The sequence below is a fragment of the Styela clava genome, chromosome 15 (genome assembly GCF_964204865.1).
Source record: "Styela clava chromosome 15, kaStyClav1.hap1.2, whole genome shotgun sequence".
NCBI lineage: Eukaryota > Metazoa > Chordata > Ascidiacea > Stolidobranchia > Styelidae > Styela > Styela clava.
In genome coordinates, this window is record NC_135264.1 from 8,051,375 (window position 1) to 8,064,303 (window position 12,929).

A 12,929-nucleotide genomic window follows, 5' to 3' on the forward strand; every position below is an offset into this window, starting at 1 on the left:
AAAAGCCTACGACACTCGGTAATCCCAGCCGGTCACCCAAGCAAGTACTAACCGAGCCCGACATTGCTTAACTTCCGAGATCGAACGATAACGGGTGCATTCAACGTGGTATGGTTGTAGGCGATAAAGTAGTAGTCTATTCGGTTATTTGTATTTCGCAGTTGTTGGAAAACAGAGCAAAATCGAATGAAACGGCGACGAAAAGCCTACGACACTCGGTATTCCCAGCCGGTCACCCATGCAAGTACTAACCGAGCCCGACATTGCTTAACTTCCGAGATCGAACGAGATCGGGTGCATTCACCGTGGTATGGTTGTAGGCGATAAAGTAGTAGTCTATTCGGCTATTTGTATTTCGCAGTTGTTGGAAAACAGAGCAAAATCGAATGAAGCGGCGACGAAAAGCCTACGACACTCGGTATTCCCAGCCGGTCACCCATGCAAGTACTAACCGAGCCCGACATTGCTTAACTTCCGAGATCGAACGAGATCGGGTGCATTCAACGTGGTATGGTTGTAGTCGATAAAGTAGTAGTCTGTTCTGCTATTTGTATTTTGCAGTGGTTAGAAAACAGAGAAAAAACGAATGGAACGGCGACGAAAGAAAAGCCTACGACACTCGGTATTCCCAGCCGGTCACCCATGCAAGTACTAACCGAGCCCGACATTGCTCAACTTCCGAGATCGAACGAGATCGGGTGCATTCAACGTGGTATGGTTGTAGTCGATGAAGTAGTAGTCTGTTCTGCTATTTGTATTTTGCAGTTGTTAGAAAACAGAGAAAAAACGAATGGAACGGCGACAAAAATAAAGCCTACGACACTCGGTATTCCCAGCCGGTCACCCATGCAAGTACTAACCGAGCCCGACATTGCTTAACTTCCAAGATCGAACGAGATCGGGTGCATTCAACGTGGTATGGTTGTAGGCAATAAAGTAGTAGTCTATTCGGCTATTTGTATTTCGCAGTTGTTAGAAAACAGAGCAAAATCGAATGAAACGGCGACGAAAAGCCTACGACACTCGGTATTCCCCGCCGGTCACCCATGCAAGTACTAACCAAGCCCGACATTGTTTAACTTCCGAGATCGAACAAGATCGGGTGCATTCAACGTGGTATGGTTGTAGGCGATAAAGTAGTAGTCTATTCGGCTATTTGTATTTCGCAGTTGTTAGAAAACACAGCAAAATCGAATGAAACGACGACGAAAAGCTTACGACACTCGGTATTCCCAGCCGGTCACCCATGCAAGTACTAACCGAACCAGACATTGCTTAACTTCCGAGATCGACGAGATCGGGTGCATTCAACGTGGTATGGTTGTAGGCGATAAAGTAGTAGTCTATTCGTCTATTTGTATTTCGCAGTTGTTGGAAAACAGAGCAAAATCGAATGAAACGGCGACGAAAAGCCTACAACACTCGGTATTCCCAGCCGGTCACACAAGCAAGTACTAACCGAGCCCGACATTGCTTAACTTCCGAGATCGAACGAGATCGGGTGCATTCAACGTGGTATGGTTGTAGGCGATAAAGTATAAGTCTATTCGGCTATTTGTATTTTGCAGTTGTTGGAAAACAGAGCAAAATCGGATGAAACGGCGACAAAAAGCCTACGACACTCGGTACTCACAGCCGGTCACCCATGCAAGTACTAACCGAGCCCGACATTGCTTAACTTCCGAGATCGAGTGCATTCAACGTGGTATGGTTGTAGGCGATAAAGTAGTAGTCTATTCGGCTATTTGTATTTCGCAGTTGTTGGAAAACAGAGCAAAATCGAATGAAACGGCGACGAAAAGCCTACGACACTCGGTATTCCCAGCCGGTCACCCATGCAAGTACTAACCGAGCCCGACATTGCTTAACTTCCGAGATCGAACGAGATCGGGTGCATTCAACGTGGTATGGTTGTAGGCGATAAAGTAGTAGTCTATTCGGCTATTTGTATTTCGCAGTTGTTGGAAAACAGAGCAAAATCGAATGAAACGGCGACGAAAAGCCTACGACACTCGGTATTCCCAGCCGGTCACCCATGCAAGTACTAACCGAGCCCGACATTGCTTAACTTCCGAGATCGAACGAGATCGGGTGCATTCAACGTGGTATGGTTGTAGGCGATAAAGTAGTAGTCTATTCGGCTATTTGTATTTCGCAGTTGTTGGAAAACAGAGCAAAATCGAATGAAACGGCGACGAAAAGCCTACGACACTCGGTATTCCCAGCCGGTCACCCATGCAAGTACTAACCGAGCCAGACATTGCTTAACTTCCGAGATCGAACGAGATCGGGTGCATTCAACGTGGTATGGTTGTAGGCGTTAAAGTAGTAGTCTATTCGGCTATTTGTATTTCGCAGTTGTTGGAAAACAGAGCAAAATCGAATGAAACGGCGACGAAAAGCCTACGACACTCGGTATTCCCAGCCGGTCACCCATGCAAGTACTAACCGAGCCCGACATTGCTTAACTTCCGAGATCGAACGATAACGGGTGCATTCAACGTGGTATGGTTGTAGGCGATAAAGTAGTAGTCTATTCGGCTATTTGTATTTCGCAGTTGTTGGAAAACAGAGCACAATCCAATGAAACGGCGACAAAAAGCCTACGACACTCGGTATTCCCAGCCGGTCACCCATGCAAGTACTAACCGAGCCCGACATTGCTTAACTTCCGAGATCGAACGAGATGGGGTGCATTCAACGTGGTATGGTTGTAGGCGATAAAGTAGTAGTCTATTCGGCTATTTGTATTTCGCAGTTGTTGGAAAACAGAGCAAAATCGAATGAAACGGCGACAAAAAGCCTACGACACTCGGTATTCCCAGCCGGTCACCCATGCAAGTACTAACCGAGCCCGACATTGCTTAACTTCCGAGATCGAACGAGATCGGGTGCATTCAACGTGGTATGGTTGTAGGGGATAAAGTAGTAGTCTATTCGGCTATTTGTATTTCGCAGTTGTTGGAAAACAGAGCAAAATCGAATGAAACGGCGACAAAAAGCCTACGACACTCGGTATTCCCAGCCGGTCACCCATGCAAGTACTAACCGAGCCCGACATTGCTTAACTTCCGAGATCGAACGAGATCGGGTGCATTCAACGTGGTATGGTTGTAGGCGATAAAGTAGTAGTCTATTCGGCTATTTGTATTTCGCAGTTGTTGGAAAACAGAGCAAAATCGAATGAAACGGCGACGAAAAGTCTACGACACTCGGTATTCCCAGCCGGTCACCCATGCAAGTACTAACCGAGCCCGACATTGCTTAACTTCCGAGATCGAACGAGATCGAGTGCATTCAACGTGGTATGGTTGTAGGCGATAAAGTAGTAGTCTATTCGGCTATTTGTATTTTGCAGTTGTTGGAAAACAGAGCAAAATCGAATGAAGCGGCGACGAAAAGCCTACGACACTCGGTATTCCCAGCCGGTCACCCATGCAAGTACTAACCGAGCCCGACATTGCTTAAATTCCGAGATCGAACGAGATCGGGTGCATTCAACGTGGTATGGTTGTAGTCGATAAAGTAGTAGTCTGTTCTGCTATTTGTATTTTGCAGTTGTTAGAAAACAGAGAAAAAACGAATGGAACGGCGACGAAAAAAAAGCCTACGACACTCGGTATTCCCAGCCGGTCACCCATGCAAGTACTAACCGAGCCCGACATTGCTTAACTTCCGGGATCGAACGAGATCGGGTGCATTCAACGTGGTATGGTTGTAGGCAATAAAGTAGTAGTCTATTCGGCTATTTGTATTTCGCAGTTGTTGGAAAACAGAGCAAAATCGAATGAAACGGCGACGAAAAAAAAGCCTACGATACTCGGTATTCCCAGCCGGTCACCCATGCAAGTACTTACCGAGCCCGACATTGCTTAACTTCCGAGATCGAACGAGATCGGGTGCATTCAACGTGGTATGGTTGTAGGCGATAAAGTAGTAGTCTATTCGGCTATTTGTATTTTGCAGTTGTTGGAAAACAGAGCAAAATCGAATGAAACGGCGACGAAAAGCCTACGACACTCGGTATTCCCAGCCGGTCACCCATGCAAGTACTAACCGAGCCCGACATTGCTTAACTTCCGAGATCGAACGAGATCGGGTGCATTCAACGTGGTATGGTTGTAGGCGATAAAGTAGTAGTCTATTCGGCTATTTGTATTTCGCAGTTGTTGGAAAACAGAGCAAAATTGAATGAAACGGCGACGAAAAGCCTACGACACTCGGTATTCCCAGCCGGTCACCCATGCAAGTACTAACCGAGCCCGACATTGCTTAACTTACGAGATCGGGTGCATTCAACGTGGTATGGTTGTAGGCGATAAAGTAGTAGTCTATTCGGCTATTTGTATATCGCAGTTGTTGGAAAACAGAGCAAAATCGAATGAAACGGCGACAAAAAGCCTACGACACTCGGTATTCCCAGCCGGTCACCCATGCAAGTACTAACCGAGCCCGACATTGCTTAACTTCCGAGATCGAACGAGATCGGGTGCATTCAACGTGGTATGGTTGTAGGCGATAAAGCAGTAGTCTATTCGGCTATTTGTATTTCGCAGTTGTTGGAAAACAGAGCAAAATCGAATGAAACGGCGACGAGAAGCCTACGACACTCGGTATTCCCAGCCGGTCACCCATGCAAGTACTAACCGAGCCCGACATTGCTTAACTTCCGAGATCGAACGAGATCGGGTGCATTCAACGTGGTATGGTTGTAGGCGATAAAGTAGTAGTCTATTCGGCTATTTGTATTTCGCAGTTGTTGGAAAACAGTGCAAAATCGAATGAAACGGCGACGAAAAGCCTACGACACTCGGTATTCCCAGCCGGTCACCCATGCAAGTACTAACCGAGCCCGACATTGCTTAACTTCCGAGATCGAACGAGATCGGGTGCATTCAACGTGGTATAGTTGTAGGCGATAAAGTAGTAGTCTATTCGGCTATTTGTATTTCGCAGTTGTTGGAAAACAGAGCAAAATCGAATGAAACGGCGACGAAAAGCCTACGACACTCGGTATTCCCAGCCGGTCACCCATGCAAGTACTAACCGAGCCCGACATTGCTTAACTTCCGAGATCGAACGAGACCGGGTGCATTCAACGTGGTATGGTTGTAGGCGATAAAGTAGTAGTCTATTCGGCTATTTGTATTTCGCAGTTGTTGGAAAACAGAGCAAAATCGAATGAAACGGCGACGAAAAGCCTACGACACTCGGTATTCCCAGCCGGTCACCCATGCAAGTACTAACCGAGCCCGACATTGCTTAACTTCCGAGATCGAACGAGATTGGGTGCATTCAACGTGGTATGGTTGTAGGCGATAAAGTAGTAGTCTATTCGGCTATTTGTATTTCGCAGTTGTTGGAAAACAGAGCAAAATCGAATGAAGCGGCGACAAAAAGCCTACGACACTCGGTATTCCCAGCCGGTCACCCATGCAAGTACTAACCAAGCCCGACATTGCTTAACTTCCGAGATCGAACGAGATCGGGTGCATTCAACGTGGTATGATTGTAGTCGATAAAGTAGTAGTCTGTTCTGCTATTTGTATTTTGCAGTTGTTAGAAATTAGAGAAAAAACGAATGGAACGGCGACGAAAAAAAAGCCTACGACACTCGGTATTCCCAGCCGGTCACCCATGCAAGTACTAACCGAGCCCGACATTGCTTAACCTGCCGAGATCGAACAAGATCGGGTGCATTCAACGTGGTATGATTGTAGGCAATAAAGTAGTAGTCTATTCGGCTATTTGTATTTCGCAGTTGTTAGAAAACAGAGCAAACTCGAATGAAACGGCGACGAAAAGCCTACGACAATCAGTATTCCCAGCCGGTCACCCATGCAAGTACTAACCGAGCCCGACATTGCTTAACTTCCGAGATCGAACGAGATCGAGTGCATTCAACGTGGTATGGTTGTAGGCAATAAAGTAGTAGTCTATTCGGCTATTTGTATTTCGCAGTTGTTAGAAAACAGAGCAAAATCGAATGAAACGGCGACGAAAAGATTACGACACTCGGTATTCCCAGCCGGTCACCCATGCAAGTACTAACCAAGACCGACATTGCTTAACTTCCGAGATCGAACAAGATCGGGTGCATTCAACGTGGTATGGCTGTAGGCGATAAAGTTGTAGTCTATTCGGCTATTTGTATTTCGCAGTTGTTAGAAAACACAGCAAAATCGAATGAAACGACGACGAAAAGCTTACGACACTCGGTATTCCCAGCCGGTCACCCATGCAAATACTAACCGAACCCGACATTGCTTAACTTCCGAGATCGACGAGATCTGGTGCATTCAACGTGGTATGGTTGTAGGCGATAAAGTAGTAGTCTATTCGGCTATTTGTATTTCGCAATTGTTAGAAAACAGAGCAAAATCGAATGAAACAGCGACGAAAAGCCTACGACACTCGGTATTCCCAGCCGGTCACCCATGCAAGTACTAACCGAGCCCGACATTGCTTAACTTCCGAGATCGGGTGCATTCAACGTGGTATGGTTGTAGGCGATAAAGTAGTAGTCTATTCGGCTATTTGTATTTCGCAGTTGTTGGAAAACAGAGCAAAATCGAATGAAACGGCGACGAAAAGCCTACGACACTCGGTATTCCCAGCCGGTCACCCATGCAAGTACTAACCGAGCCCGACATTGCTTAACTTCCGAGATCGAACGAGATCGGGTGCATTCAACGTGGTATGGTTGTAGGCGATAAAGTAGTAGTCTATTCGGCTATTTGTATTTCGCAGTTGTTGGAAAACAGAGCAAAATCGAATGAAACGGCGACGAAAAGCCTACGACACTCGGTATTCCCAGCCGGTCACCCATGCAAGTACTAACCGAGCCCGACATTGCTTAACTTCCGAGTTCGAACGAGATCGGGTGCATTCAACGTGGTATGATTGTAGGCGATAAAGTAGTAGTCTATTCGGCTATTTGTATTTCGCAGTTGTTAGAAAACAGAGCAAAATCGAATGAAACGGCGACGAAAAGCCTACGACACTCGGTATTCCCAGCCGGTCACCCATGCAAGTACTAACCAAGCCCGACATTGCTTAACTTCCGAGATCGAACAAGATCGGGTGCATTCAACGTGGTATGGTTGTAGGCGATAAAGTAGTAGTCTATTCGGCTATTTGTATTTCGCAGTTGTTAGAAAACACAGCAAAATCGAATGAAACGACGACGAAAAGCTTACGACACTCGGTATTCCCAGCCGGTCACCCATGCAAATACTAACCGAACCCGACATTGCTTAACTTCCGAGATCGACGAGATCTGGTGCATTCAACGTGGTATGGTTGTAGGCGATAAAGTAGTAGTCTATTCGGCTATTTGTATTTCGCAATTGTTAGAAAACAGAGCAAAATCGAATGAAACGGCGACGAAAAGCCTACGACACTCGGTATTCCCAGCCGGTCACCCATGCAAGTACTAACCGAGCCCGACATTGCTTAACTTCCGAGATCGGGTGCATTCAACGTGGTATGGTTGTAGGCGATAAAGTAGTAGTCTATTCGGCTATTTGTATTTCGCAGTTGTTGGAAAACAGAGCAAAATCGAATGAAACGGCGACGAAAAGCCTACGACACTCGGTATTCCCAGCCGGTCACCCATGCAAGTACTAACCGAGCCCGACATTGCTTAACTTCCGAGATCGAACGAGATCGAGTGCATTCAACGTGGTATGGTTGTAGGCGATAAAGTAGTAGTCTATTCGGCTATTTGTATTTCGCAGTTGTTGGAAAACAGAGCAAAATCGAATGAAACGGCGACGAAAAGCCTACGACACTCGGTATTCCCAGCCGGTCACCCATGCAAGTACTAACCGAGCCCGACATTGCTTAACTTCCGAGTTCGAACGAGATCGGGTGCATTCAACGTGGTATGATTGTAGGCGATAAAGTAGTAGTCTATTCGGCTATTTGTATTTTGCAGTTGTTGGAAAACAGAGCAAAATCGAATGAAACGGCGACGAAAAGCCTACGACACTCGGTATTCCCAGCCGGTCACCCATGCAAGTACTAACCGAGCCCGACATTGCTTAACTTCCGAGATCGAACGAGATCGGGTGCATTCAACGTGGTATGGTTGTAGGCGATAAAGTAGTAGTCTATTCGGCTATTTGTATTTCGCAGTTGTTGGAAAACAGAGCAAAATCGAATGAAGCGGCGACGAAAAGCCTACGACACTCGGTATTCCCAGCCGGTCACCCATGCAAGTACTAACCGAGCCCGACATTGCTTAACTTCCGAGATCGAACGAGATCGGGTGCATTCCACGTGGTATGGTTGTAGGCAATAAAGTAGTAGTCTATTCGGCTATTTGTATTTCGCAGTTGTTAGAAAACAGAGCAAAATCGAATGAAACGGCGACGAAAAGCCTACGACACTCGGTATTCCCAGCCGGTCACCCATGCAAGTACTAACCGAGCACGACATTGCTTAACTTCCGAGATCGAACGAGATCGGGTGCATTCACCGTGGTATGGTTGTAGGCGATAAAGCAGTAGTATATTCGGCTATTTGTATTTCGCAGTAGTTAGAAAACAGAGCAAAATCGAATGAAACGGCGACGAAAATCCTACGACACTCGGTATTCCCAGCCGGTCACTCATGCAAGTACTAACCAAGCCCGACACTGCTTAACTTCCGAGATCAAACAAGATCGGGTGCATTCAACGTGGTATGGTTGTAGGCGATAAAGTAGTAGTCTATTCGGCTATTTGTATTTCGCAGTTGTTAGAAAACACAGCAAAATCGAATGAAACGACGACGAAAAGCTTACGACACTCGGTATTCCCAGCCGGTCACCCATGCAAGTACTAACCGAACCCGACATTGCTTAACTTCCGAGATCGACGAGATCGGGTGCATTCAACGTGGTATGGCTGTAGGCGATAAAGTAGTAGTCTATTCGGCTATTTGTATTTCGCAATTGTTAGAAAACAGAGCAAAATCGAATGAAACGACGACGAAAAGCTTACGACACTCGGTATTCCCAGCCGGACACCCATGCAAGTACTAACCGAACCCGACATTGCTTAACTTCCGAGATCGACGAGATCGGGTGCATTCAACGTGGTATGGTTGTAGGCGATAAAGTAGTAGTCTATTCGGCTATTTGTATTTCGCAGTTGTTGGAAAGCAGAGCAAAATCGAACGAAACGGCGACGAAAAGCCTACGACACTCGGTATTCCCAGCCGGTCACCCATGCAAGTACTAACCGAGCCCGACATTGCTTAACTTCCGAGATCGAACGAGATCGGGTGCATTCAACGTGGTTGGTTGTAGGCGATAAAGTAGTAGTCTATTCGCCTATTTTTATTTCGCAGTTGTTGGAAAACAGAGCAAAATCGAATGAAACGGCGACGAAAAGCCTACGACACTCGGTATTCCCAGCCGGTCACCCATGTAAGTACTAACCGAGCCCGACATTGCTTAACTTCCGAGATCGAACGAGATCGGGTGCATTCAACGTGGTATGGTTGTAGGCGATAAAGTAGTAGTCTATTCGGCTTTTTGTATTTCGCAGTTGTTGGAAAACAGAGCAAAATCGAATGAAACGGCGACGAAAAGCCTACGACACTCGGTATTCCCAGCCGGTCACCCATGCAAGTACTAACCGAGCCCGACATTGCTTAACTTCCGAGATCGAACGAGATCGGGTGCATTCAACGTGGTATGGTTGTAGGCGATAAAGTAGTAGTCTATTCGGCTATTTGTATTTCGCAGTTGTTAGAAAACACAGCAAAATCGAATGAAACGACGACGAAAAGCTTACGACACTCGGTATTCCCAGCCGGTCACCCATGCAAGTACTAACCGAACCCGACATTGCTTAACTTCCGAGATCGACGAGATCGGGTGCATTCAACGTGGTATGGCTGTAGGCGATAAGGTAGTAGTCTATTCGGCTATTTGTATTTCGCAATTGTTAGAAAACAGAGCAAAATCGAATGAAACGACGACGAAAAGCTTACGACACTCGGTATTCCCAGCCGGTCACCCATGCAAGTACTAACCGAACCCGACATTGCTTAACTTCCGAGATCGACGAGATCGGGTGCATTCAACGTGGTATGGCTGTAGGCGATAAAGTAGTAGTCTATTCGGCTATTTGTATTTCGCAATTGTTAGAAAACAGAGCAAAATCGAATGAAACGACGACGAAAAGCTTACGACACTCGGTATTCCCAGCCGGTCACCCATGCAAGTACTAACCGAACCCGACATTGCTTAACTTCCGAGATCGACGAGATCGGGTGCATTCAACGTGGTATGGTTGTAGGCGATAAAGTAGTAGTCTATTCGGCTATTTGTATTTCGCAGTTGTTGGAAAGCAGAGCAAAATCGAACGAAACGGCGACGAAAAGCCTACGACACTCGGTATTCCCCGCCGGTCACCCATGCAAGTACTAACCGAGCCCGACATTGCTTAACTTCCGAGATCGAACGAGATCGGGTGCATTCAACGTGGTTGGTTGTAGGCGATAAAGTAGTAGTCTATTCGCCTATTTTTATTTCGCAGTTGTTGGAAAACAGAGCAAAATCGAATGAAACGGCGACGAAAAGCCTACGACACTCGGTATTCCCAGCCGGTCACCCATGTAAGTACTAACCGAGCCCGACATTGCTTAACTTCCGAGATCGAACGAGATCGGGTGCATTCAACGTGGTATGGTTGTAGGCGATAAAGTAGTAGTCTATTCGGCTTTTTGTATTTCGCAGTTGTTGGAAAACAGAGCAAAATCGAATGAAACGGCGACGAAAAGCCTACGACACTCGGTATTCCCAGCCGGTCACCCATGCAAGTACTAACCGAGCCCGACATTGCTTAACTTCCGAGATCGAACGAGATCGGGTGCATTCAACGTGGTATGGTTGTAGGCGACAAGGTAGTAGTCTATTCGGCTATTTGTATTTCGCAGTTGTTGGAAAGCAGAGCAAAATCGAACGAAACGGCGACGAAAAGCCTACGACACTCGGTATTCCCAGCCGGTCACCCATGTAAGTACTAACCGAGCCCGACATTGCTTAACTTCCGAGATCGAACGAGATCGGGTGCATTCAACGTGGTATGGTTGTAGGCGATAAAGTGGTAGTCTATTCGGCTATTTGTATTTCGCAGTTGTTGGAAAACAGAGCAAAATCGAATGAAACGGCGACGAAAAGCCTACGACACTCAGTATTCCCAGCCGGTCACCCATGCAAGTACTAACCGAGCCCGACATTGCTTAACTTCCGAGATCGAACGAGATCGGGTGCATTCAACGTGGTATGGTTGTAGGCAATAAAGTAGTAGTCTATTCGGCTATTTGTATTTCGCAGTTGTTGGAAAACAGAGCAAAATCGAATGAAACGGCGACGAAAAGCCTACGACACTCGGTATTCCCAGCCGGTCACCCATGCAAGTACTAACCGAGCCCGACATTGCTTAACTTCCGAGATCGAACGAGATCGGGTGCATTCAACATGGTATAGTTGTAGGCGATAAAGTAGTAGTCTATTCGGCTATTTGTATTTCGCAGTTGTTGGAAAACAGAGCAAAATCGAATGAAACGGCGACGAAAAGCCTACGACACTCGGTATTCCCAGCCGGTCACCTATGCAAGTACTAACCGAGCCTGACATTGCTTAACTTCCGAGATCGAACGATAACGGGTGCATTCAACGTGGTATGGTTGTAGGCGATAAAGTAGTAGTCTATTCGGCTATTTGTATTTCGCAGTTGTTGGAAAACAGAGCAAAATCGAATGAAACGGCGACAAAAAGCCTACGACACTCGGTATTCCCAGCCGGTCACCCATGCAAGTACTAACCGAGCCCGACATTGCTTAACTTCCGAGATCGAGTGCATTCAACGTGGTATGGTTGAAGGCGATAAAGTAGTAGTCTATTCGGCTATTTGTATTTCGCAGTTGTTGGAAAACAGAGCAAAATCGAATGAAACGGCGATGAAAAGTCTACGACACTCGGTATTCCCAGCTGGTCACCCATGCAAGTACTAACCGAGCCCGACATTGCTTAACTTCCGAGATCGAACGAGATCGGGTGCATTCAACGTGGTATGTTTGTAGGCGATAAAGTAGTAGTCTATTCGGCTATTTGTATTTCGCAGTTGTTGGAAAACAGAGCAAAATCGAATGAAACGGCGACGAAAAGCCTACGACACTCGGTATTCCCAGCCGGTCACCCATGCAAGTACTAACCGAGCCCGACATTGCTTAACTTCCGAGATCGGGTGCATTCAACGTGGTATGGTTGTAGGCGGTAAAGCAGTAGTCTATTCGGCTATTTGTATTTCGCAGTTGTTGGAAAACAGAGCAAAATCGAATGAAACGGCGACGAAAAGCCTACGACACTCGGTATTCCCAGCCGGTCACCCATGCAAGTACTAACCGAGCCCGACATTGCTTAAGTTCCGAGATCGAACGAGATCGGGTGCATTCAACGTGGTATGGTTGTAGGCGATAAAGTAGTAGTCTATTCGGCTATTTGTATTTCGCAGTTGTTGGAAAACAGAGCAAAATCGAACGAAACGGCGACGAAAAGCCTACGACACTCGGTATTCCCAGCAGGTCACCCATGCAAGTACTAACCGAGCCCGACATTGCTTAACTTCCGAGATCGGGTGCATTCAACGTGGTATGGTTGTAGGCGGTAAAGCAGTAGTCTATTCGGCTATTTGTATTTCGCAGTTGTTGGAAAACAGAGCAAAATCGAATGAAACGGCGACGAAAAGCCTACGACACTCGGTATTCCCAGCCGGTCACCCATGCAAGTACTAACCGAGCCCGACATTGCTTAACTTCCGAGATCGAACGAGATCGGGTGCATTCAACGTGGTATGGTTGTAGGCGATTAAACAGTAGTCTATTCGGCTATTTGTATTTCGCAGTTGTTGGAAAACAGAGCAAAATCGAAC

General features: G+C 46.7%; 41 non-coding genes and 24 pseudogenes across 41 annotated transcripts; all 65 read right to left on the reverse strand.

The window, feature by feature from the left end:
* Positions 1-3: 3 nt before the first annotated feature.
* On the reverse strand, positions 4-122 carry LOC144412468 (5S ribosomal RNA; annotated as a pseudogene).
* Positions 123-203: 81 nt separating this feature from the next.
* Positions 204-322, reverse strand: LOC144415679 (5S ribosomal RNA). The gene has a single exon (XR_013471572.1). It is a non-coding gene; the product is annotated as a 5S ribosomal RNA (ribosomal RNA).
* An 81-nt stretch (positions 323-403) lies between these two features.
* LOC144415305 (5S ribosomal RNA) lies at positions 404-522 on the reverse strand. The gene has a single exon (XR_013471197.1). It is a non-coding gene; the product is annotated as a 5S ribosomal RNA (ribosomal RNA).
* An 85-nt stretch (positions 523-607) lies between these two features.
* LOC144417262 (5S ribosomal RNA) lies at positions 608-726 on the reverse strand. The gene has a single exon (XR_013473155.1). It is a non-coding gene; the product is annotated as a 5S ribosomal RNA (ribosomal RNA).
* Positions 727-811: 85 nt separating this feature from the next.
* Positions 812-930, reverse strand: LOC144415600 (5S ribosomal RNA). The gene has a single exon (XR_013471492.1). It is a non-coding gene; the product is annotated as a 5S ribosomal RNA (ribosomal RNA).
* Positions 931-1,011: 81 nt separating this feature from the next.
* LOC144417245 (5S ribosomal RNA) lies at positions 1,012-1,130 on the reverse strand. Its single transcript, XR_013473138.1, has one exon. It is a non-coding gene; the product is annotated as a 5S ribosomal RNA (ribosomal RNA).
* An 81-nt stretch (positions 1,131-1,211) lies between these two features.
* LOC144412442 (5S ribosomal RNA) lies at positions 1,212-1,329 on the reverse strand (annotated as a pseudogene).
* An 81-nt stretch (positions 1,330-1,410) lies between these two features.
* Positions 1,411-1,529, reverse strand: LOC144415907 (5S ribosomal RNA). The gene has a single exon (XR_013471801.1). It is a non-coding gene; the product is annotated as a 5S ribosomal RNA (ribosomal RNA).
* An 81-nt stretch (positions 1,530-1,610) lies between these two features.
* LOC144412873 (5S ribosomal RNA) lies at positions 1,611-1,719 on the reverse strand (annotated as a pseudogene).
* Positions 1,720-1,800: 81 nt separating this feature from the next.
* On the reverse strand, positions 1,801-1,919 carry LOC144413960 (5S ribosomal RNA). The gene has a single exon (XR_013469850.1). It is a non-coding gene; the product is annotated as a 5S ribosomal RNA (ribosomal RNA).
* An 81-nt stretch (positions 1,920-2,000) lies between these two features.
* Positions 2,001-2,119, reverse strand: LOC144413961 (5S ribosomal RNA). The gene has a single exon (XR_013469851.1). It is a non-coding gene; the product is annotated as a 5S ribosomal RNA (ribosomal RNA).
* Positions 2,120-2,200: 81 nt separating this feature from the next.
* On the reverse strand, positions 2,201-2,319 carry LOC144416572 (5S ribosomal RNA). Its single transcript, XR_013472465.1, has one exon. It is a non-coding gene; the product is annotated as a 5S ribosomal RNA (ribosomal RNA).
* Positions 2,320-2,400: 81 nt separating this feature from the next.
* Positions 2,401-2,519, reverse strand: LOC144417923 (5S ribosomal RNA; annotated as a pseudogene).
* Positions 2,520-2,600: 81 nt separating this feature from the next.
* LOC144417090 (5S ribosomal RNA) lies at positions 2,601-2,719 on the reverse strand. Its single transcript, XR_013472983.1, has one exon. It is a non-coding gene; the product is annotated as a 5S ribosomal RNA (ribosomal RNA).
* Positions 2,720-2,800: 81 nt separating this feature from the next.
* On the reverse strand, positions 2,801-2,919 carry LOC144415803 (5S ribosomal RNA). Its single transcript, XR_013471697.1, has one exon. It is a non-coding gene; the product is annotated as a 5S ribosomal RNA (ribosomal RNA).
* Positions 2,920-3,000: 81 nt separating this feature from the next.
* LOC144413963 (5S ribosomal RNA) lies at positions 3,001-3,119 on the reverse strand. Its single transcript, XR_013469853.1, has one exon. It is a non-coding gene; the product is annotated as a 5S ribosomal RNA (ribosomal RNA).
* An 81-nt stretch (positions 3,120-3,200) lies between these two features.
* On the reverse strand, positions 3,201-3,319 carry LOC144416523 (5S ribosomal RNA). Its single transcript, XR_013472416.1, has one exon. It is a non-coding gene; the product is annotated as a 5S ribosomal RNA (ribosomal RNA).
* An 81-nt stretch (positions 3,320-3,400) lies between these two features.
* Positions 3,401-3,519, reverse strand: LOC144417308 (5S ribosomal RNA). The gene has a single exon (XR_013473202.1). It is a non-coding gene; the product is annotated as a 5S ribosomal RNA (ribosomal RNA).
* An 85-nt stretch (positions 3,520-3,604) lies between these two features.
* Positions 3,605-3,723, reverse strand: LOC144416340 (5S ribosomal RNA). Its single transcript, XR_013472232.1, has one exon. It is a non-coding gene; the product is annotated as a 5S ribosomal RNA (ribosomal RNA).
* Positions 3,724-3,808: 85 nt separating this feature from the next.
* On the reverse strand, positions 3,809-3,927 carry LOC144415824 (5S ribosomal RNA). The gene has a single exon (XR_013471718.1). It is a non-coding gene; the product is annotated as a 5S ribosomal RNA (ribosomal RNA).
* Positions 3,928-4,008: 81 nt separating this feature from the next.
* On the reverse strand, positions 4,009-4,127 carry LOC144413964 (5S ribosomal RNA). The gene has a single exon (XR_013469854.1). It is a non-coding gene; the product is annotated as a 5S ribosomal RNA (ribosomal RNA).
* Positions 4,128-4,208: 81 nt separating this feature from the next.
* Positions 4,209-4,317, reverse strand: LOC144412757 (5S ribosomal RNA; annotated as a pseudogene).
* An 81-nt stretch (positions 4,318-4,398) lies between these two features.
* On the reverse strand, positions 4,399-4,517 carry LOC144413965 (5S ribosomal RNA). The gene has a single exon (XR_013469855.1). It is a non-coding gene; the product is annotated as a 5S ribosomal RNA (ribosomal RNA).
* Positions 4,518-4,598: 81 nt separating this feature from the next.
* LOC144413966 (5S ribosomal RNA) lies at positions 4,599-4,717 on the reverse strand. The gene has a single exon (XR_013469856.1). It is a non-coding gene; the product is annotated as a 5S ribosomal RNA (ribosomal RNA).
* Positions 4,718-4,798: 81 nt separating this feature from the next.
* LOC144414759 (5S ribosomal RNA) lies at positions 4,799-4,917 on the reverse strand. Its single transcript, XR_013470649.1, has one exon. It is a non-coding gene; the product is annotated as a 5S ribosomal RNA (ribosomal RNA).
* Positions 4,918-4,998: 81 nt separating this feature from the next.
* LOC144415117 (5S ribosomal RNA) lies at positions 4,999-5,117 on the reverse strand. Its single transcript, XR_013471009.1, has one exon. It is a non-coding gene; the product is annotated as a 5S ribosomal RNA (ribosomal RNA).
* An 81-nt stretch (positions 5,118-5,198) lies between these two features.
* LOC144416494 (5S ribosomal RNA) lies at positions 5,199-5,317 on the reverse strand. The gene has a single exon (XR_013472387.1). It is a non-coding gene; the product is annotated as a 5S ribosomal RNA (ribosomal RNA).
* Positions 5,318-5,398: 81 nt separating this feature from the next.
* Positions 5,399-5,517, reverse strand: LOC144415602 (5S ribosomal RNA). Its single transcript, XR_013471494.1, has one exon. It is a non-coding gene; the product is annotated as a 5S ribosomal RNA (ribosomal RNA).
* An 85-nt stretch (positions 5,518-5,602) lies between these two features.
* Positions 5,603-5,722, reverse strand: LOC144418305 (5S ribosomal RNA; annotated as a pseudogene).
* An 81-nt stretch (positions 5,723-5,803) lies between these two features.
* LOC144417775 (5S ribosomal RNA) lies at positions 5,804-5,922 on the reverse strand (annotated as a pseudogene).
* Positions 5,923-6,003: 81 nt separating this feature from the next.
* Positions 6,004-6,122, reverse strand: LOC144418365 (5S ribosomal RNA; annotated as a pseudogene).
* Positions 6,123-6,203: 81 nt separating this feature from the next.
* Positions 6,204-6,321, reverse strand: LOC144412696 (5S ribosomal RNA; annotated as a pseudogene).
* An 81-nt stretch (positions 6,322-6,402) lies between these two features.
* On the reverse strand, positions 6,403-6,511 carry LOC144411984 (5S ribosomal RNA; annotated as a pseudogene).
* Positions 6,512-6,592: 81 nt separating this feature from the next.
* Positions 6,593-6,711, reverse strand: LOC144413967 (5S ribosomal RNA). Its single transcript, XR_013469857.1, has one exon. It is a non-coding gene; the product is annotated as a 5S ribosomal RNA (ribosomal RNA).
* An 81-nt stretch (positions 6,712-6,792) lies between these two features.
* Positions 6,793-6,911, reverse strand: LOC144415481 (5S ribosomal RNA). Its single transcript, XR_013471373.1, has one exon. It is a non-coding gene; the product is annotated as a 5S ribosomal RNA (ribosomal RNA).
* Positions 6,912-6,992: 81 nt separating this feature from the next.
* Positions 6,993-7,111, reverse strand: LOC144415554 (5S ribosomal RNA). Its single transcript, XR_013471446.1, has one exon. It is a non-coding gene; the product is annotated as a 5S ribosomal RNA (ribosomal RNA).
* An 81-nt stretch (positions 7,112-7,192) lies between these two features.
* LOC144412697 (5S ribosomal RNA) lies at positions 7,193-7,310 on the reverse strand (annotated as a pseudogene).
* Positions 7,311-7,391: 81 nt separating this feature from the next.
* Positions 7,392-7,500, reverse strand: LOC144411985 (5S ribosomal RNA; annotated as a pseudogene).
* An 81-nt stretch (positions 7,501-7,581) lies between these two features.
* LOC144414880 (5S ribosomal RNA) lies at positions 7,582-7,700 on the reverse strand. Its single transcript, XR_013470771.1, has one exon. It is a non-coding gene; the product is annotated as a 5S ribosomal RNA (ribosomal RNA).
* An 81-nt stretch (positions 7,701-7,781) lies between these two features.
* On the reverse strand, positions 7,782-7,900 carry LOC144415492 (5S ribosomal RNA). The gene has a single exon (XR_013471384.1). It is a non-coding gene; the product is annotated as a 5S ribosomal RNA (ribosomal RNA).
* Positions 7,901-7,981: 81 nt separating this feature from the next.
* Positions 7,982-8,100, reverse strand: LOC144413968 (5S ribosomal RNA). Its single transcript, XR_013469858.1, has one exon. It is a non-coding gene; the product is annotated as a 5S ribosomal RNA (ribosomal RNA).
* An 81-nt stretch (positions 8,101-8,181) lies between these two features.
* On the reverse strand, positions 8,182-8,300 carry LOC144415781 (5S ribosomal RNA). Its single transcript, XR_013471674.1, has one exon. It is a non-coding gene; the product is annotated as a 5S ribosomal RNA (ribosomal RNA).
* Positions 8,301-8,381: 81 nt separating this feature from the next.
* Positions 8,382-8,500, reverse strand: LOC144417532 (5S ribosomal RNA; annotated as a pseudogene).
* Positions 8,501-8,581: 81 nt separating this feature from the next.
* On the reverse strand, positions 8,582-8,700 carry LOC144418336 (5S ribosomal RNA; annotated as a pseudogene).
* Positions 8,701-8,781: 81 nt separating this feature from the next.
* Positions 8,782-8,899, reverse strand: LOC144418321 (5S ribosomal RNA; annotated as a pseudogene).
* Positions 8,900-8,980: 81 nt separating this feature from the next.
* LOC144418386 (5S ribosomal RNA) lies at positions 8,981-9,098 on the reverse strand (annotated as a pseudogene).
* An 81-nt stretch (positions 9,099-9,179) lies between these two features.
* On the reverse strand, positions 9,180-9,297 carry LOC144417280 (5S ribosomal RNA). The gene has a single exon (XR_013473173.1). It is a non-coding gene; the product is annotated as a 5S ribosomal RNA (ribosomal RNA).
* Positions 9,298-9,378: 81 nt separating this feature from the next.
* LOC144414575 (5S ribosomal RNA) lies at positions 9,379-9,497 on the reverse strand. Its single transcript, XR_013470465.1, has one exon. It is a non-coding gene; the product is annotated as a 5S ribosomal RNA (ribosomal RNA).
* An 81-nt stretch (positions 9,498-9,578) lies between these two features.
* LOC144413969 (5S ribosomal RNA) lies at positions 9,579-9,697 on the reverse strand. Its single transcript, XR_013469859.1, has one exon. It is a non-coding gene; the product is annotated as a 5S ribosomal RNA (ribosomal RNA).
* An 81-nt stretch (positions 9,698-9,778) lies between these two features.
* On the reverse strand, positions 9,779-9,896 carry LOC144418323 (5S ribosomal RNA; annotated as a pseudogene).
* Positions 9,897-9,977: 81 nt separating this feature from the next.
* Positions 9,978-10,095, reverse strand: LOC144418324 (5S ribosomal RNA; annotated as a pseudogene).
* An 81-nt stretch (positions 10,096-10,176) lies between these two features.
* LOC144418148 (5S ribosomal RNA) lies at positions 10,177-10,294 on the reverse strand (annotated as a pseudogene).
* Positions 10,295-10,375: 81 nt separating this feature from the next.
* On the reverse strand, positions 10,376-10,493 carry LOC144417803 (5S ribosomal RNA; annotated as a pseudogene).
* Positions 10,494-10,574: 81 nt separating this feature from the next.
* Positions 10,575-10,693, reverse strand: LOC144414576 (5S ribosomal RNA). Its single transcript, XR_013470466.1, has one exon. It is a non-coding gene; the product is annotated as a 5S ribosomal RNA (ribosomal RNA).
* An 81-nt stretch (positions 10,694-10,774) lies between these two features.
* On the reverse strand, positions 10,775-10,893 carry LOC144413970 (5S ribosomal RNA). The gene has a single exon (XR_013469860.1). It is a non-coding gene; the product is annotated as a 5S ribosomal RNA (ribosomal RNA).
* Positions 10,894-10,974: 81 nt separating this feature from the next.
* Positions 10,975-11,093, reverse strand: LOC144414577 (5S ribosomal RNA). Its single transcript, XR_013470467.1, has one exon. It is a non-coding gene; the product is annotated as a 5S ribosomal RNA (ribosomal RNA).
* An 81-nt stretch (positions 11,094-11,174) lies between these two features.
* LOC144415161 (5S ribosomal RNA) lies at positions 11,175-11,293 on the reverse strand. Its single transcript, XR_013471053.1, has one exon. It is a non-coding gene; the product is annotated as a 5S ribosomal RNA (ribosomal RNA).
* An 81-nt stretch (positions 11,294-11,374) lies between these two features.
* On the reverse strand, positions 11,375-11,493 carry LOC144415799 (5S ribosomal RNA). The gene has a single exon (XR_013471693.1). It is a non-coding gene; the product is annotated as a 5S ribosomal RNA (ribosomal RNA).
* Positions 11,494-11,574: 81 nt separating this feature from the next.
* Positions 11,575-11,693, reverse strand: LOC144412666 (5S ribosomal RNA; annotated as a pseudogene).
* An 81-nt stretch (positions 11,694-11,774) lies between these two features.
* On the reverse strand, positions 11,775-11,883 carry LOC144412829 (5S ribosomal RNA; annotated as a pseudogene).
* Positions 11,884-11,964: 81 nt separating this feature from the next.
* LOC144417095 (5S ribosomal RNA) lies at positions 11,965-12,083 on the reverse strand. Its single transcript, XR_013472988.1, has one exon. It is a non-coding gene; the product is annotated as a 5S ribosomal RNA (ribosomal RNA).
* An 81-nt stretch (positions 12,084-12,164) lies between these two features.
* Positions 12,165-12,273, reverse strand: LOC144411986 (5S ribosomal RNA; annotated as a pseudogene).
* Positions 12,274-12,354: 81 nt separating this feature from the next.
* Positions 12,355-12,473, reverse strand: LOC144416537 (5S ribosomal RNA). The gene has a single exon (XR_013472430.1). It is a non-coding gene; the product is annotated as a 5S ribosomal RNA (ribosomal RNA).
* An 81-nt stretch (positions 12,474-12,554) lies between these two features.
* Positions 12,555-12,663, reverse strand: LOC144418395 (5S ribosomal RNA; annotated as a pseudogene).
* An 81-nt stretch (positions 12,664-12,744) lies between these two features.
* Positions 12,745-12,863, reverse strand: LOC144413971 (5S ribosomal RNA). Its single transcript, XR_013469861.1, has one exon. It is a non-coding gene; the product is annotated as a 5S ribosomal RNA (ribosomal RNA).
* Between the last annotated feature and the right edge of the window lie 66 nt (positions 12,864-12,929).